This window comes from Octopus bimaculoides, chromosome 5, assembly GCF_046866305.1.
Source record: "Octopus bimaculoides isolate indiv1 chromosome 5, ASM4686630v1, whole genome shotgun sequence".
Taxonomy (NCBI): domain Eukaryota; kingdom Metazoa; phylum Mollusca; class Cephalopoda; order Octopoda; family Octopodidae; genus Octopus; species Octopus bimaculoides.
Window position 1 is genome coordinate 16379457 of NC_142932.1, and position 17500 is coordinate 16396956.

Below are 17500 nucleotides of genomic sequence, written 5' to 3' on the forward strand. Positions count from 1 at the left end.
TGTGTGTGTGTGTGTGTGTGTGTGTGTGTGTGTGTGTGTGTGTGCGTGTGTGTGTAAATGTTAATACAATTGAAACAACTGCTGGATTTTTAAGGTGCGATCAAAAATAAAGATATGAATAAACGCTAAATTCATAAGTTCGAAAATTGTAGAAAAATTTGTAAGTGGGCAGATTAGCTTAAAGATAAAGTACTATGATAGGTAATCACACAGATGGTCGCTACCAATTTTTTGAAATATAAGGATGTTCACTCCTATTTCTGCTATTCAACATTATTATTATACGTTTGAGAATAAATTATTATCATATATATATATATATATATATATATATATATATATATATATAATTGACCTAAGAAACGGTAACGTGAAACGGTAACAGTTGTGAAGATATTTTCAGGTTTAATTAAAATATATATATGTATGTATGTATGTATATAGATATGTGTATATATATATATATATATATATATATGTATGTATGTATATATGGATGTACATATATATATATATATACATATATATACATACATATATACACACATATATACTAATACAAACATAAAGCCACACATACATACATACAACATACATACATAGGCACATACAAACATACAGAGATACAGACAGTCCGACAGACAAACAGACAGAAAGATAAAGACGTAGATACATACACGCACACACGCATACACATATACACGGTCTTTCAGTTATAATACTACTTTTACAGACGTACAATGAAACAAATAGATTGAGAATGAAAGTTAAATAATACACAATGAGGAAAATATATAAATAAGTAAAAGCTGGATAACATAAACCATTTACAAAGACGAGGAAATAAAAAAAAGAAATGAGGTACGTTAAAGCACTCTAACAAATGAATTAAAGAGAAAATGATTTTCATACTTGTCATGAAACATCTAGACAGAGCACACACGCACCATCTATATATATATATATATATATATATATATATAAACACACACACACACACACACACACACACACACACATATATATATATATATATATACATAGATATACATATATATATTTACATGCAAACATATATATACATACATACACATATATGTACATACAAGCACACACACACACACACACACACACACATATATATATATATATATATATATATATATATATATATATATATATATATATATATATATATATATATATATATATATTATATATATATATATATATATATTATTCATTTAAAATACAGAGATGTCTGTAATAGGACATCTAACCCGCTAGAAATAGCAGCAAAAGACTACATACCACAAAAGTAGGGATAATTTCGAAAGGGAATGAAAAATAAAAACATTTACCAATCTATTAATTTCTAAAATTTTTTTTGCTACCCTGTAATTTATTAATATATATATATATATATATATATATATATATATATATTAATATTATATATATATATATATATATATATATATATATATATATATATATATATATATATATATATATATACATATAGAAACACACACACACACATATATATGTATGTGTATATATGTTTGTGTGTGTGTGTATCATATATATGTATATATATTTTGCTACAACTGAAATTGCTCATAGTATGGTTTCTAAAATCATACTTATGTATCATTATTTCCATCTCAGGATACATCAGAATAAATTATATACACGGCATTATCATATATAAAACATATTATAACGTATATATATATATATATATATATAAAGATGTTTCTGTGATGCTGACATCATAAGAGATAAACAGCGCGACTACAGACAAAAAAATGTAACCATACTCTGGCTACTAAGCTATTATGGTGTTCGTTTATGCTCCAGAATGCGGTGTACTGTGTGTTTTATGCAAATATAAATATAACGCTATTCTCACTGTGTAGGTGTAGTCTCATAAGATGATTTCTGAATATATCTATAGTATACATACTGGAGTCTCGTATAATTCTTGGTCTAAAGCTCAGAATGTTTATGATTTTTTATCATTTATGTTTATTCATTTTTGTTTTGTAGTGTGTTGTTGTCTTTTTTTATGTATGTAGCATAAATGTATGTCAGTCTCGTTGTCAGGTTTCCATAACAGATGACATTACACGTTACATTCAAAACACTGTATTATCATTATTTTGGTTTATAACCGAGAATGGCTTGGTTTCCAGTGTCTTCTTTTGTGTGTGTGTGTGTGTACACACATACACATGCACACACACACACACACACGCATATATATACACATATATGTATATACAAATACATGCATATATAGACACACGCATACACACAAACACACACACACACACATATATATACTCAGATATAAATCATCATCATCATCGTCGTTTAACGTCCGCTTTCCATGCTAGCATGGGTTGGACGATTTGACTGAGGACTGGTGAAACCGGATGGCAACACCAGGCTCCAATCTAATTTGGCAGAGTTTCTACAGCTGGATGCCCTTCCTAACGCCAACCACTCAGAGAGTGTAGTGGGTGCTTTTACGTGTCACCCGCACGAAAACGGCCACGCTCGAAATGGTGTCTTTTATGTGCCGCCCGCACAAGCCAGTCCAGGGGCACTGGCAACGATCTCACTCGAAAATCCTACGGGAGCCAGTCAGGCGGTACTGGCAACGGCCACGCTCAAAATGGTGCATCTCATGTGCCACCCGCACAAGAGCCAGTCCAGGGGCACTGGCAACGATCTTGGCTTGCCGGGTCTTCTCACGCACAGCACATATATATATATATGTATATATGTATATATATATATATATATATATATATATATATATATATATATATATATATATATATATATGTGCATGTATATATATATATATATATATATGTATGTATATATGTGTATATATATATATATGTATATGTATATATATATATATGTGTGTGTATGTATATATATATATATATATATATATATATATATATATATATATATATATATATATATATATACATATATATATATACATATATTTATATATACATATATATATTTATTTATTTATGTGTTTCAACCAAGTGGCTGCGGTCATATATATATACATATATATATATGCATATATATATATATATATATATATATATATATATATATATATATATATATAATACATATATATATATATATATATATATATATATATATATATATATATATATATATATATATACGTTATAAAATAGGTTGGTGTCATTGTGCAGATTACACTTCAATGAAGATTATATGCACCTGTAATTCAGTTACAGACATTGAACTATCATAATCTTAGTTTATAGCGTAGACTGTACTTTCTAGTGGATTATAATTGATATATATAAACTTGAATGTGTGTCTACGCGTGTGTTTGTGTATATATGTCTGCGTGTGTTCTTGTGTGCATGTCTCTATGTGTATATGTGCGTGTGTTTGTGTGTGAGTATGTGTGTGCGATTTAGAATCACTCTAAAAGTGAAATGATAGCAGATGGCACAGACACCAGAATCAGAGTCAAATCGATCATACTGTGGATTGAACTAGCATAGTTTTTATTAGTATTAACGAAGGTAAAAAAAAAACCGTAGGGGCTCCTGGGAATCTATTCCGTCTTAAACACAGATTACAAAATCTTTTTTTTTTTTTTACTAAACAGTTTGAAACTTCGAATACTGCAACACTCTAACCACTTAACTATGCAATTCCATTCTGCATGTATACTTGATAGTAGAACGGACTTTAGCTCAAGTAATTTAGTGCAAAATATTTAATTAATTAAGAAACATTACTCATTAATAACAAGAACAATCATTGTTTAAAATATTTATTCTGTCGGCGACAATAGAAGTTTCTTAAACAAGCTCTACCAATAAAAGAAAGCTAAAATTCTTTATCCAACAAGAACTGGCTGCTGCTAAACCATTCTTTGAATCAATATCTTGTGTATTTGAAAGAAATGATACAAGAAATATATATTATTGTTGAGGCTGTTATTGTCGCTGATATATATATATATCTCACATATTATTTGTATTATATATATATATATATATATCAATGTGCGTGTTTGTCTGTGATTATCTGTTTAAGTGTGTATGTATGTATGTACGTATGTATGTATATGTACGTATATATATATATATACATTCACACGCACACACGCGCGCATACACAGAGACACAGACACACATATATATGTATACAGGGTAGATTAAAAGTCACGAAAACGTTTCAGTATTTGATAATTTCTTAATTTTTCGTTTTAAATTTACAACACTCCAGTGCCATATACACACACATAGATATATATACACACATATATATATACATATATAAATGTATATATATTTACACACACACACACACACACACACACACACACACACACACATATATATATATATATATAATATTCAAAATGGTATGATTTAAATATATTAAGACATCCATCTTCTTCTCGAAGCTCTTTTCTTTTCTTTTCTTTTCTTTTATATATTTTTCTTCACTCTGATGAAGCTCCATGTTCCAAACTGGATGTATTACCACATATGATGAATATTATTTTCGGAATTTTCAATGGCAATACCGTAGAACATTGGAAGCAGAAACAGCTGTTAGATGGGATACTGTCTATTTGTATTAAAAGTAATTATTGATGTTAGTCATTTGTTGTTGATCAATATTTCCCCATTTTCTGTTTACTTTAAATTTCACCACTGATAAACACATGTTTATCTCTGTCATTGCCTGTAACCTATGGGCATAATATGCTTGCATATGTATGTTCAGAGTTAACACTGGTAATTATACTGGTAGTAAAACGGATATTTTTATCCCTTAGACGGTTATTCCAACGTTTAACTCTAACTTTATATATATATATATATATATATATATATATATATATATATATATATATATATATGTATGTACATATAAACATATACATATGCATATATATATATACATATATATACATAGAAATACATATCAACACACACACACACACACACACACACACACACACACACACACACACACACACACACACACACACATATATATATATATATATATATATATATATATATATATATATATATATATATATATATATATATACATACATACATACATACAGGGAAGAGGATTTGAAAATGCAGAGGTCTTTTAAAGATGTTTATTGACTTGACTGGTTTCACTTAAAAAAAAATTCAGAAGCAAAGTGCAAGGCTTTGTGTAGCTCTTGTGCTGTTAAAAATTATTTAACATCGATGTATTGAAATACAGTGATAGAGTCTTTGACAATGACAAGAAAATGTTAAATGAACAGAATCTTTGACGATGATAAGAAAATGTTAAGAGAGGCTTTGTGTTTAAACAATTTACATAAAAGTGTTCAAAATTGGCAAGTAAAATAAGTTCATAATTGTTTATAAGTTCATCAGAAATCACAATTCTTTATAAGCATATATACAGAAAGAATTTCTAGACAGTATTTGATAGGAGAAAGTGTGTATTGCTTTGTCAAATGTTCATCAGAAATCATAATTGTTTATAAGGATTTTAGAGAAATGACCAACCTTTTTTCTTCATCTCCAGTCTTGTATATGTGTTTTGCAAGGATGACTGCTGTTTTTAGAAATAGTGGTGGTGGTGGGGGGGGAGCAGTCACATGATCTGATTTCGAATAGTTTGTAGAATCAAAACAAGTTTTTGTTTCTGGGCTAGTATGTCACAGTTCGGTGGTTTTTCGATTGGTCTTAGAGTTCAAGATGGTGTGTGTGTGTGTGTGTGTGTGTGTGTGTGTGTGTGTGTGTGTGTGTGCACACGTTTCTTTGTGTGTGTGGTGATTTTTGACTGGTCTTAAAGTTCACTGCATGTATGTGTGCGTATGCATCTGTGTATGTGTTTGTTTTATATTTAGTAGGGTGGTGTGTGCATGTGTGTGTGCACATGTTTGTGTGTATGTGTGTGGTTTGTAATTGTCAGGGTAGTGTGTGAGCGCTTGTGTGTATGTGTGTGTATGTATGGGTCTGTGTATGTGTGTGTTTTATATTTAGTAGGGTGGTGTGTGTATGTTTGTGTTTATTGTGTTGGTCAGAGTGGTGAGTGCGGGAACGTGAGTAGATGTGTGTGTGTCTGTGTATGTTTGTACTATTATAATTGTCCGGGTGGTGTGTGTGCGCGTGAGCGTGCATACGTATGGGTGTGTGTGGGTACATATGTATGTATGTGTGTGAGTATGTATATGTGTGAGTATGTATGTGTGTGAGTATGTATGTGTGTGTGAATGTGATGTATTTGTCACGGGCTGTGTGTGTGTCCGTGTGTGTTACGTTTATCAGAATTTGAACTCAGAACGTTGAGACGGACGAAATGCCACTAAGCATATCGCTCGACGTGCTAACGTTTCTGCCAGCTGGCCGCATTAGTAGTAATAATCATAATAATGGTTTCAAATTTTAATAATAATAATAATATTTTAATAATAATAATAATAATAATAATAATAATAATAATAATAATAATAATAATAATAATAGTAATTAATTCGTTTTATTGGCCACAAGGGCTAATATCAATTAAAAACATATAAGGACAAAGACAGGACGAAGGTTACAAAAGGTTTTGTCCGAAAAGGTAGGAAAGTTCGTCTAAACAGAGGAAGAAAACGGAGAAAGATATAATAATGCTTTCTAATTGGTGTATCAATACCAGCAGATGACAACGTTTCCCTAAAAGAAATGGAAAAACTTTCAAAATACAAAGACCTGGAAATAGAGGTAACTCGAATGTGCAATCTAAAAACAGAAATAATTCCTATCATAGTAAGTGCCTTAGGTATAATAAAAAAAATATTCAGACAAATACATAACAAAAACACCAGGACTTACAAATATATATAACATACAGAAAATTGCACTACTGGGCACTGCACACATCCTACGCAAGACACTATCAATAGAGTAACCATAAGAGCACCACAGCAAACCACAGCACATACCCAAGGCACACAGAGCTGCGCTCGGTAGTGAAGTGAAAGCACGCTATAAAAATAAAACTACTGAATAATAATAATGATAATAATAATAATAATAATAATAATAATAATAATAATAATAATAATAATAATAATAATAATAATAACAATAATAATAATAATAATAATAATAATAATAATAATAATAATACCAATAATAATAATAATAATAATAATAATAATGTTTATCAGAAGAAAACATGGAACTGCTCCTTGGTGAAATTAATTGGAATGAATTGAAGTCAAATGAAATAAAATATTATATTATATTCTTTTTTAAGATAACGTTTGAGATGACGAGCGAAAATGAAGCTTTGGGCATACCGAATTGATATTTTGTGAGATTGAGCAATAATGAATCCTCGCACTTGGTGATAGTACGATCTTATAGGAAGCTGCTGATCCAACGGATGGGAAATGAATAGAATCTACAGGCGGGGGAGGGGGGCTTATTAGGAGATATACATGTCAGACACGGTCGAGAGGTTCGGTGTTGTCGAGGACAACATTACTGCTTTTATCACATTTCTTGACATCAAATGAATACCGCTTGGTATCATACGCAATAGTTTAACTAACTGCTTTTGCTGCTTTTTGTAGTAGCGATACGACATAGATGCCTACTTAACTCTCGCAGCTTTTGACCCAGGGGCACGTTTTGGAGGTGTCAGCTAACGGGAGGGATGGTTGCAGAAGTATCTGGTTGGTGTTATTTTTTAGCTGAGTGGGCTGGAGCAATTGTGAAATGAAGTACCTCGCTCAAGGGAACAAGCGTTACAACGCAAAACAAGTCCGCGGGTGAAGATATGAGAGAAAAGGATTTCGTTAAACTTGCCATTGCGAAAGTCATACTAATAGTTATTATGGAGAGAGAGAGAGAGAGAGAGAGGGAGAGAGAGAGAGAGAGAGAGAGAGAGAGAGATAAAGAGTGAAAGAGAGAGAAACAGAGACAGACAGAGACGGACAGATAGACGCGGAGGGACTGAAAAAATACAGAGAGCGAGAGAGCGATAGCGGAAGAGTGGGAGCAAAAGTTGAAAGAGATAATGCGAAAGAGAGAGGAAGAGAGAGAGAGAGAGAGAGAGAGAGAGAGAGAGAGAGAGAGAGAAAGAAAGAAAGAGAGAGGGAGAGACAGACAGACAAACAGACTGACCGACAGAGAGAGAGAAAAAAGTGAGAGATAGAAAGGCAGATAGACAGTTAGACAGGCAGATAGAAAGAGAGAGAGAGAGAAATAGAAGAGAGATAGAAAGAAAGAGAGAAAGGGAAATTCAACGTGGTAGAGGAGATTGTTGTAAATGACTATCTTGGACAATCTGGCGTGACCATTTCCCAAGAAATGGTGTAGTTAGGTAAGAAGTGAAACAGCGATAAGGAGTGCTTCATGTCTCTGTATTTTGGCTTGAGGAGGCGCAATGGCCCAGTGGTTAGGGCAGCAGACTCGCTCAATAAACATTCACAACGCCCGGTCTGGGAATCGCCGTTTCGATTCCCAGACCGGGCGTTGTGAATGTTTATTGAGCGAAAACACCTAAAGCTCCACGAGGCACCGGCAGGGGATGGTAGCGAACCCTGCTGTACTCTTCCACCACGACTTTCTCTCACTCTTACTTCCTGTTTCTGTTGTGCCTGTATTTCAAAGGGTCAGCCTTGTCACACTGTGTCACGCTGAATCTCCCCGAGAACTACGTTAAGGGTACACGTGTCTGTGGAGTGCTCAGCCACTTGCACGTTAATTTCACGAGCAGGCTGTTCCGTTGATCGGATCAATTGGAACCCGCGACGTCGTAAGCGACGGAGTGCCAACAATTTTGGCTTGAGATATGCTTAAAAGTTGAAACATCTTGACGCAAAGAGATAAAACTGCATCGGCATTCATCAATCCATTTCGATGTAGTAACGAGATCAGTAGGGAATTGTTAAAGGCGTGAAGAAACGTTGTGAGCTTTAAAGACATCGAGAATGATGACATCTTGGGGAGTTGCAATGAGACAAGTCTCCTAAATGAAGGAAGAAGTATGATTGATGTGCTGTAGCTACAGGATTTTAGAGAGCAAAAGAAGGAGCATTTGTATTCTGGAGGATTGGAAGGTGACTGTATGTTATTGATATCCAGATCAGAGCGGTGAATAGTAAGGAAAGGTGAATCTACAGATGGGCGTGTATCATCACATTTTCATTGTTGCTGTTGTTGTTGGCACTCCGTCGCTTACGACGACGAGGGTTCCAGTTGATCCGATCAACGGAACAGCCTGCTCGTGAAATTAACGTGCAAGTGGCTGAGCACTCCACAGACACGTGTACCCTTAACGTAGTTCTCGGGGATATTCAGCGTGACAGTGTGACAAGGCTGACCCTTTGAATTGCAGGCACAACAGAAACAGGAAGTAAGAGTGAGAGAAAGTTGTGGTGAAAGAGTACAGCAGGGTTCGCCACCATCCCTCTGCCGGAGCCTCGTGGAGCTTTAGGTGTTTTCGCTCAATAAACACTCACAACGCCCGGTCTGGGAATCGAAACCGCGATCCTATGACCACGAGTCCACTGCCCTAACCACTGGGCCATTGCGCCTCCTACATTTTGATAGTAGTGTAGCAAAGGTAGGGGAGAGGGCGAGGGGTAGTCCGCCTGAGCAATGCTGTCATGGGGAGGGGAGGGAATTTTGGGGAGGAACAGGAGCCAAACTCAAAGATTCAAGCACACTCTAGCTACGTGACTGCTTTTAGGACCGAAGTTTGAATATAATTATAACACAAAGCTAATAGACTAGATATTGTTGTGAAAGATCAAAACAATAAAATCTGTTTATTGATTGACGTGTGCACACCTTGTGATGATAATATTTCGGCAAAAGAATTTGATAAGTTTAGAAAATATAAAAATTCCACTGAATGAAATCGAAAAAATGTGGCATCTCAAGACGGTTACAATACCAGTGATTGTAGGTCCAATTAAAATTATCAAAAAAAAGGAACTGAAAATTATTTGAGTATGATCCCTGGCTTTCCATCCATGTAGGAAATGTAAAAGATTGTCTTAATTAGTAAGTCGCACGTACTTCTTTCCTTTTTCTTTCTGTCTTTCTTCCATAATTTTTCTATCACATGACTTTGTAAAAGAACAATCTGGTGTGTTTATTTTGAGTTTGTTTGCCCCAGGTATTGGGAGGACACTCGGTAAGAAATCAAAGAATATTAAAAAGATAATAATAATAATAATAATAATAATAATAATAATAATAATAATAATGATGATGATAATAATAATAATAATGCTTTCTAATCGATGTATCAATACCAACAGATGATAATGTTTCTCTAAAAGAAACGGAGAAACTCTCAAAATACAAAGATCTGGAAATAGAGGTAACTCGAATCTGGAGCCGAAAAGCAGAAACACCAGGATTTAGAAGTATATATAACATACAGAAAATCGCATTACTAGGCACCGCACATATCTTACGTAAAACACTTTCAATACAGTAAAAAATAAGAGCACTACATCGAACCACAGTACATACCTAAGGCACACAGAGCTGCGCTCGATAGTACAGTGAAAGCATGTGATAAAAATAAGACTACTGAATAACAACAACAACAACAACAACAATAATAATAATAATAATATTGTGACAAATCATGTTGGAAATATTTGTCTTTTGATTGATGGTGCTGCTTCAACTGATAAAAATATATCTCTGAAAACTTTTTTAGAAATTGAACAAATATATGGAGTTGGAGATAATAACTAGAAGAATGTGGCATCTCAAAGCAACAACAGCAGTTATTGTTTTGGGGACACTTGGAATGATATAAAAAAAAAACAAAAAAAAACGAACAAATATGTAGACTAAATTCTTGGCAGCACTAAAATAAATGATTTTCAAAAGATCATTTTCATGGGTACCTTACATATTTTACATAAATTCCTCTCCGTGTAGATGCAGTGTTACTCATTCAATGTTATAAATTTTATAAACAGATTTTTCTTTTAACACACAGACATTAGTTTTTTTTTTCAATTGCATGGCACATCAACTGTTAGTATGTCTTTAGATACAAGTTCTTGTTGTCCCTTGAAGTCTCTAGATGAAGCTTAGGTGCAGCTTGTAGTAAATTAAAATAATAATAACACTAATAATAATAAGAGCACTCAGACAGCGCAAACTTCCACCAAGGCAACACCAGCCTCCTCTCAACGATTAGCCAGAGATGATTTTTTAAAAAATGAGAATATCTGAGATAAACTCAACTGCTTTCACAATCGAGAATACTAAAAATGAACCCGACCGCTCTCAAAAATTAAGTAAAAAACAGGAAAAATAATCCAGATTCTTTGTCCGGTACCGGATCGATCCCAAAATGTAATCAGTTCGTGTCAATCACGAGGACAAACAACCCTGAAAGTTTCATCCGAATCCATCCAGCGGTTCATGAGATATTTTGTCCATGGAGAAACCAATAAACAAATATCACTGAAACAATACCTCCGTCTTCGTTAAGGCGGAGGTAATGATAATAATAATAAAGATAATAATAACAATAATAACAATAATAATAATAATAACAACAGCAACAACAACAATAATAATAATAATAATAATAATAATAATAATAATAATAATAATAATAATAATAATAATAATAATAATAAATGCCCGGATACAGTACCAGGCAGTGGCTCTCATGGCTTCTGATCTCAAATGATTGGAAGTGTTATCATGTACATTGTTATCATGTACATTGTTATCATGTACATTGTTATCATGTACATTGTTTTGTCTTGGTATAAAAGATAGGCTACAGCAAATATTCTGTTTAATACCACAGATTTGCTTGTCAGTTGTTTGACCTTAACTAGTTGAGCATGTCCTTCGGAGGCTGACGATATGTGCATCTCTGATCATGAGCAGAAGTAGTGGGGGGAGCATCATAGCCATGTGTTGAGAGGAATTCTTTGGGGTTTGAATAATTCAGCTTTGGAAACTTGGGTGTTTTGCTCAACATCCTTAAACAAACCTTATTCAGGGACCTTTTGAGCGGGATGTGCTACTCGACCCGAAGAAAATTCTAACTGGGCCCCACCTGCGAGGTCATGAGAAGAAGAAGAAGAAGAAGAAGAAGAAGAAGAAGAAGAAGAAGAAGAAGAAGAAGAAGAAGAAGAAGAAGAAGAAGAAGAAGAAGAAGAAGTGCTGGGATGGATTAGAGATAAAAGCTGGGAGATTTGTGTGTGCCACGGAGAAGAATAGGATGTATGGTTTGTGCGTCAGTAAAAGGTGATATGGTGGTGGATTGAGGTCGAATCCGAATTCTAATGATACTAGGGAAGAAGCAGTAAAATTAACCTATCTACATTTTAACATTTTGAAGCTGATCAGACGATGAATATACATCGAGAGATCGCGGTAATCCCCTGCCGAGGGCTTTGTTGGTCTCGTGGCAACGGAGTGAGCGCCGCTAAAGATACTCATGGGAGAGATAGATTAACGGATCAATTTGGGCGGTGTAATGTGTCGCGACCTAAAAAGAATAAAGAATGGCAACAAACAAATATGGTTCAGGGTTCAATCTCACGGTATTGCACATTGGGCAAGTGTCTGATTATAGTCATGGGTCAACCAAAGTCTTGGTAGACGGAAACTGAAAGAAGCTCACCGTATATATTTGTGTGTGTGTGTGCGTGTGTATGTATGTGTGTGTATCTATATACATGTGTATTTGTGTCTGTGTTTGTCCACCCACCATGACTTGACAGTGTTGGTGTGTTTACCTCCCCGTAACTTAGCGGTCCGGCAAAAAGATACAGATAAAGTAAGTACTAGGCTTTTCCGACTAAAACCCTTTCAGGGCGTTACTCCTTGCGTGGCTGCAGTCACATGACTGCAACAAGTAAAAGAAAACACACACACACACACACACAGAAACACGAAGGGGTAGTCCGCCCCGGGCAGCACTTTTATGGGGCCGCACCACTTTTGGGTCAGCTGCAGGCAATATGCATTTTTGTAGGGGTGCAAGTGTGGTAAACTGAAGGGCAGCCCCGGGTTGCACACACTGTAAGCTACGTTAGTTACACACATACACGTGCGCACACACACACACAGACAAAATAAATGAATGAATAAATGAATAAATGAATGAATAAACAAGTAAATAAAATAATCACGTGGTCAGTCCTGATCAAACTGGATTCGAGGCTTGTTTCAACTCGGTCTTAATTCCTGTTCTGTCATGCCTTGGGGTCGTGGATCTCAAATATCGACAGATTAAAATGAATGTCATTTATTTTCAATAAAAAGAAAACCATTTCTGCACTGTTGATGGTTTCTTCCACTAACTCTCACACGAGCACACATACACACACACACACACACACACACACACACACACACACACACACACACACACACACACACACACACACACACACACACATATATATATATGTGTGTGTGTGTGTCTATGGGTGTGTATGCATCTGTGTGTCTGTATGTGTGTATGTATATATATATATATATATATATATTCATATATATATCTATATATATATGTATATGTATATATATATATATATATATATATATATATATATATATATATATATATATATATATATATATATATATATATATATATAAATATATATATATATAAATATATATATATATATATACATACACATACATACAAACATATATACATATATATATACACATACATACAAACATATATACATACATACATACATACATATATATATATATATATATATATATATATATATATATATATATATTGAGTGAGTATCCGCGTACGTGTGTATAGATATGTGTATATCTGTGTCAGTGAGTGTATGTTGTGTATGTATGTTTGTAAATATATATATATATGTATGTATGTATGTATGTATGTATGTATTTATGTATGTATGTATGTGTGTGAGTGTGTGTGTGTAAACATACATACATACATACATACACACACACACACATACGTGTGAGTCTTCAACTGAGAGGTGTTATATGTGTCCGTAAAAGAGAAGGGGGTGTATGAAAGACACAGTGGTGTATGTTTGAAGTAGATAACATGAGAGAGAGAGAGAGAGAGAGAGAGAGAGAGAGAGAGAGGGTGAAAGAAAATGGACGAGAGTGGAAGTGAGAGAGAGAGAGAGAGAGAGGGGGGGGGAGGTGGATGGCAGAAGAACGATCAAGACGAAAAGTGTAAAAACGGACTATGTATGTATGCGTGCGTGCGTATGTGTTTATATATGTATGTATGTATGTATGTATGTATGTATGAATCCCTAGATTTTTGAAAGCGTTCGTTATTCTCGGAGCCTGACTTGAAGGTTAATCTATCCAATAGGTCAACACTCGTAGAACGTAAGGTGAACTTTAACAACATCGTTTTCATTACCAACAACAACAACAACAACAACAACAACAACAACAACAACAACAACGACAACAGCGACAATAACAATAGCAAGTCCGCTAGGAAACTACTACACGATCGTTCGACCTGACTGAAACAACAGAGAAATATTGGAAATAACTCGCCTAAAAGTCTTTTTAAGTACGACATATACGTTAATTTAGATTTTATAGTGCCCCCATAAGCAAATCAGGCGGCATGAAAAGGTTGCCGGACTAGTTATGTTTAATTTAATAAATAGCTTATTTACCTGAGTTTTAACATCATCTTCTTCGAAATAATTGCCTTGCGCAGCAATACACCGGTCTCGGTGGCCCTGCCACTTTTGGAATCCGGCCTAGAAGTCGTTTGCCGTAAGCGAGTCGAGGTCCTTCTGCGATTCGCTCTGGATCTTGAAAGCGGTATTAAAACGGCAACCTTTGAGCTGCATTTTCATCTTGGGGAAGAGATTTAAGTCCACAGGTGCTAAATGTGGCGAATAGGGTGGATGTGGAAGCGATAGCATATTGCTTTTTGGTGAGAAACTCAGGAGTGAGGAAATCTCGGTGACAAGGTGCATTGTCATCGTGATGAATCTAATTCTTCGTGCTCCACAGACTTTGTCACTTTTGCCGAATGTCCTCCCTAAAACGCTTCAAAGCGTCACAACAGAACTCTCGATTGACGGTCTGGCCTCGGGGAACGAATTCGTGACGCACAATACTACATTTCCAGGTGTGGCGCTCACCGCAGGTCTATCAGATCGCTCGTCGTCTTCCAGGAACGTTCTTCCCTCTTTTGAAGCGCCCGTACCATTCGAAACATTGCGTGCTACCCATTGCTTCGTCGCCGTAAGCTTGCCGAAGCATGTTCAATGTCTCTGTAGCAGACTTCTCAAGTTCAACGCAAAATTTATCGTTAGCTCTTTGTTCTTGTCCTTGACAAAATTGTAATGAGTTGTACCTGTAATTCAAAGGGCCGGCCTCGTCACATTCTGTGTCACGCTGAATCTCCCTAAGAACTGCGTTAACAGTGCACGTGTCTGTGGAGCACTCAGCCACTTGCACGTTAATTTCACGAGCAGGCTGTTCCGTTGTTCGGATTTTCTGGAACTCGCGTCGTCGCAAGCGACGGAGTGCCAGTGTCACTGCCAGTATTATCTAAAGCTAAGATACCATCTACAAAATAAATAATAGTTAAAGCGAAGGAAGAATGTTTAGCGTCTAAAAAATATGAAAGAAATCTGACGCGGGAAGGCTCATAAATATATAATGAGTAAGAATAATACTAGTTAACAAACAATATTATTATTATAAACATTATTATTATTATTATTATTATTATTATTATTATTATTATTATTATATTTCTCTATAAGTATGGAAAGCAAATTTCGACATGTTTTAATTATGTTAGGTTTCCTGTGCACAAGATCAGGATCAGTGTAATCTTGCGAAGTTTTAAAGAAAAAAAAAATTGCTAAGCAAATACAAAAGTAATGTATAGAATAGAAAAAAAAAAAAGAATTGTTTTAAAACACTTCTACGCCATCTGCATGCTAAAACCATCGTCAAGTAGATAAAATGTTCTGCAAGCATAGAACATAAAAGATTTCAAGTAGAATAATACAGTATTACTGAAACGTTATCTAGGTGATGTTTAAATTTTTCGACATCAACAATCGCCACTTTCTTATTTATTTTCCGCAAAATATCAAACAAATGGGCTTGAATGAAGTTAAGTCTATTTGTCATATGATATATTTATTTTATTATCATCTAACGATGATGATAGAGTAAATATCAACAATTCATAGTGCCAACCCATTCCCCACTTCACATTGGAATATTCCCTTTAGAGTGAGAAGATATGTTTGGCTTCAGGTGGAAAAATCCACAGGACAAATTCTCCATTACGCTTTATGCTAGTATTTCTAACTTGATCATCAATATGGCTTCTACCAGTAGAAGATCCAGTACCTATCTATCTATCTATCTATCTATCTATCTATCTATCTATCTATCTATACTTTCTATATATCTATCTATCTGTCTGTCTGTCTGTCTGTCTGTCTGTCTGTCTATCCGTCTGTCTGTCTGTTTGTCTGTCTCTCTATCCCTCTGCTTATTTGTCTGTCTGTCTCACTATGTATGAATGTATGTATGTATGTATGTATGTATGTATGTATGTATGTATCTATCTATCTAAATGTCTGTCAATATATTTTATTTTTATCCCTCTAACTGTTCGCTTGCCTGTCTGTCAGTTTATCTGCCTGTCTGTTCCTCTTTATTCAATGTGTGTGTGTGTGTGTGTGTGTGTGTGTGTGTGTGTACATACAACATACATATATATATATATATATATATATATATATATATATATATATATATATATATTTGTATGCAAATGTATTTATATGTATCTATTATGTGTTTGTGTGTGCGAGTGCGTGTGTGGTATGAAGTTCAACAAGTATCGTAGCATTCAATCAGTTAAGAGTAAAGCTATAATTATGAAACATACAATGCCCCAGTGAAATTCAGCTACCTACGGTTTCCTGGCAGAAATATTTAATTCAATTGGTATTTTTATCAAGGTGGTAAAATCAAACAGACGGTTTAGGAAGTGCAATTCATGTAATCGGGTTTAAATGAACATGCGTATTTTGAAAAAGACAGAGAGCGACAAAAGGGAGATAATTGCACAGCAAATATAGGCAATTATTTATCTTTAATTCTCGCTAAGATGTACTTTGTGAAGTGAGGACATGATGACAAAATTTCGCTTTTGGTATGTATACAGTCCATAGAGGTACTTGGGGTCTTGAAAATACATAGTTTTTTAAGCGAGTATACGGAACAATTTTTAATACGTTAATATAAGGCCATGTCTTCGAAAGGATCTTCCATTTAATGTTGTAGTTAAAGTTTATGTCTTTAAGTCCCTAGATTAGTGCCAAAAAATTTGTAGTATGTCTCTTTTGAGGGTGGCTAAATGTAGAGAGATGATGTCT